We start from the raw sequence: 3,843 nt of genomic DNA, 5'->3' as shown, positions 1-3,843 counted from the left end.
CGTGTTTTTGCCTTAGTCTGTCGATTTTACCATAGCCATGGCAACTACTTCGGGGCCGGCCCAGCAGGGAGGGAAGAGTTCCACGCCCAATGTTCAGGATCTGCGGGGGTTCCCTCCAAAGACTGTGTCTTTGATAAGAGAGGAACATCTAGGGATGGTGAGGAGATACTGCGGATGGAGCGAGGAGATGATGTTGCAGGCGCTTTCCCCAGGTGAGAGCATTACGGACTCTGGTGATGAAATCTTGAGCGTGTACCTATATCCCTTCGCATTCGGCCCCCTTAACAGGGTCATGCGTGATATCTGCCTGAAGTATCAGGTTACTTTAGCACAGATACATCCATCATTTTGGCGAGTGGTGTTGATGATGAGGTTCTTTGCGGAGAAGGTTGGGCTTGAGTTCACGCTCAGCCACCTTGAAAAGCTGTATCGGCCCTTTCACCATCACGGCATGTTAACCTTGCGGTGCCATTTTTCCACGCCTTTTGTTGTTGGTGATGAAGAAGGTGATACCAAGAGTGGATCAGTCGATTCGTTCGGGTCCGGACGACTGACATTGTCCCCGTGGGACTTATGCTGTTTCCCGAGTGTTGGAATTATACTCGTGAGTGGAATGCCTGACGCTTTCACAGGTTTTGCTTATAGCGAAAGTCAGTTGAGCAATTGTTTTTCTCCTTTTGTAGCAATTTTGTAGATGCCGGGCGAAGTTCTCGATCTACCCTGCTGGGTCCGGAGGTTTGTGAACCATTCGACCTGCGACGAGCGTAGGTGGCGAGCTGTGTCCCATAAGAGATGGGAAGAGAAATACAAAGGTATGCATGTACGATGCCTTTACCTAGGTCTTCATACATTTGAGATGACACTTTCCTTTTTCTTTGGCACTGGTATTGCCGTTGCAGGTATCGAGCGGCTCCTTGGGGGGAGGATGTACTCTTCCGGAGAGGGGAAGGAGTCGTCGGCCTTCGATCTGAGGGACGATGGTGACAAACGGGATTCGTACCCCTAGTGTGATGGAGCTTTTAGTGGGGCTGAACGGGCCCGTGTCTTCAAGGAGAGGGCATCGTCCGAGCCTGCTGTTCCCAAAGTGTTTGATTCCCGGACGGCAGTTCCTCCGAGTGAATATGCTTTGCCCGAGGTTGGTTCTCCTGTGGCCGAATGGGCAGTATCAATAGGACTATGCTATGACTTCAAGAAAGTCCATCAACTTCACTTCATGGTGAGTTTAGGCGCAGTTCTTCTGTATTTTGCATCCTTCTTTTCTTATTGAGTTTTCCTTTTGCAGGCCCTTGATAGGCTCAGGTCTGAGTTGCTCCGTCAAGGGTCCGGGCTTCGGAAAGCTCTAGATGAGGGTGAGTCCCTTAGGCTCCTTAACAAGGAGAAGGAGGTTGTGTTGCTGCATTAGAGATATGAGCGTACCGGAGCTTGAACTACGAGCGCTACTTGATGGAGCAGGCAACCTTTCGTAGTACACACATCGCTCTTTTCTACCCTTAAGGTTAACCCCCTTTTGCTATCTTAGCTGCAAAAGAGAACAGAGGCCTTGTAGTACCTTAAGGGCGATACTGACCGCGTCAGGAATGCTTGCGATGAGCTAAGGGCTCAGGTGCAGGCTCAAGCTTTAGAGGAGAGAGGTGCTTTGGGCAAGGTCCCTGCCTTCAAGGCCTAGCTCCGCTTGGCTCATGATAACGCTATAGTTCAAGCGGATATGATAGGGAAACTCGAGTCCGATATCTCGAAGATTAAGGATGAGATAATCGACACCCGTGATGTAGCATCATTAAGACGAACCAAGGCTGATCAGGTGATGGCGATTCGTATGAAGGATGCTGCAGATGCCCAAGCCGAGCTGAAGCAGGCCCTCGACCGTGAGAAGAGGATCGAGGAATATGTTCGTTGTAGATCCCGAAGAGAGTTACTCGAGGAGATCGGCGCAAGGGGCTTCATTTTCTCGGAGGAATAGGCTCGAGCAAGGACGGACGAGCATGATGCTCGGTCACTTCTTGTTGACGTCACGGAGAGCGAATCTTGAGCTGGCAGGCTATAGCCTTTTGGAGCGGAGTGTAGATTTCGTTGTTTTTCCGTTTTCTTTTTAATACATGCAGAGCATGTTTTTAGATGGAGAGTGCGCCTTTTGCATATGTAAAATAAGAGAAAACTTGAAGCTTTATTTCTTCTGCATCTTTTTTTGTGTTGCTTTTGACCAGGCGGGCTGGTTTCGGTGTTTGGCGGGATCCTCGTGGGGCCGGAACTAAGCAAGCAGACCCGGAGGCTTTTTAGTGCGATTTTTTATGTGAATAGGCATTGGGGTCTTCGCACTTTGCCCAGCTATTTAGGCTTAGTCTCTGAGTCAAACCATTACTCGAGCTTGCCTGACCTTCAATCTTCTATGCCCATGCGGGCAGACAGTAATTTTTCTTATTTCATGCCCTTGGGCATTTGCTGTTTCAACATTTTTGGGTCTAATTTCCGAGTCGCATTGCGACTCGAGCTTTAATGGACCCTTAATTTCTTTCCTGCCTGCATGGGCGGATGACGATAGCTTTTTGCTCCGTGGCCCGGAGGCTCATTTGGCTGGCGACAATGGCATTTATGTCGTTCCCTTAGGCACATTGTAGTTAACTATTTTGGATCCGATCTCCGAATCGGGTTACGACTCGAGCTCATTTTAATCCTCAAGTTTTCAATTTTCGAGCTGGTGACAGTTGCTCTTACGTTGTTTGGTCGTTGAGACCTTTTTAGTGTGCGGCCCGGAGGCTCGTTTGGCTGGCGACTGGCTCTTACGCTTTTGGCCGTGGGCTTTTTTGTAGGCTTTTTTTTTCCTTTCGTTAAGGTCTTTTTGAAATTATTTAGCCTGACCCGTCATCGGTTCTGGAAGAACCTCGATGTCAAATCGTTAGCGGCGATGTTTGAGCACCTCGGAAGGTTCTTAGCTCGTAGGCTGAGTAGCTCGAAGCCTTGTGATTTGGAGCTGACATGGTCAAAGCTCATTTTGCCTGTTGAGGGAAGCCTATTTTAACCGATTCTTTTCAAAGTATATTTGAAGTAATGGCCTACGATTTTGTTAGCAACAGTCGAGCATCCTCGAGTTGCGTTAATTTGGCTGGAGCAACCGTATTGACCATAACCATATGTGTTCGGCCAGAGCCGTTTTTTATCCCGAGTGATAGTTTAGGCGTCTACACCGTGGGTATGACCTTTTGGGATTCTTACAAATGCGACGTATAGCCTAAACTTCGGGATTGAGTTTTACGGATGTAGTAAGGTCTTACAAAATTTTCAGGCCTATTGAGGTCTTACAGTTTGTCATGCCTGTTGAGGTCTTACAGTTTGTCATGCCTGTTAAGGTCTTATAGCTTTTTCATGCCTGTTGAGGTCTTACAGTTTTTTCATGCTTGTTGAGGTCTTACTGTTTTTGTTGCTATGTGGAATAGATCTGGTTTTACCAAGTCTGCCTGTTCGGGGTCTTACGACTACGGGTTTTTCGATGTAGGACATTGGCATCAGTCTCCGAGTCATCGAGTTTGTTTAGGCTCGAAGGCCGATATTTGTGAGCTCGGAGTTACCTTATTGGGGCTTCATGAGCCCAGAGTTCCGACCCTGGGGTCGTGCGGGTGCCAAATTGTTAACGATAAGTCTCCGAGTATTTCGGGCCATAATTGGTTGAGGGATCTCTGCCGAGAGTATGCTGAAATGTCCTTTTCTGGAGCGTGAGCTGTTGAAAGATATTCTTTATTCCTTGGCGTAAATATATATATTCTTACATCCTTGTGATCTCGGCCTTCGTGGGCGCGGCTCCTTGGACCGTTTGGTCCGGTACATCATTTCCTATTGAGACTTAATCTG

Source organism: Nicotiana sylvestris, chromosome 1, assembly GCF_000393655.2.
Source record: "Nicotiana sylvestris chromosome 1, ASM39365v2, whole genome shotgun sequence".
NCBI classification, from domain to species: Eukaryota; Viridiplantae; Streptophyta; class Magnoliopsida; order Solanales; family Solanaceae; genus Nicotiana; species Nicotiana sylvestris.
This window is presented reverse-complemented; position numbering follows the sequence as displayed.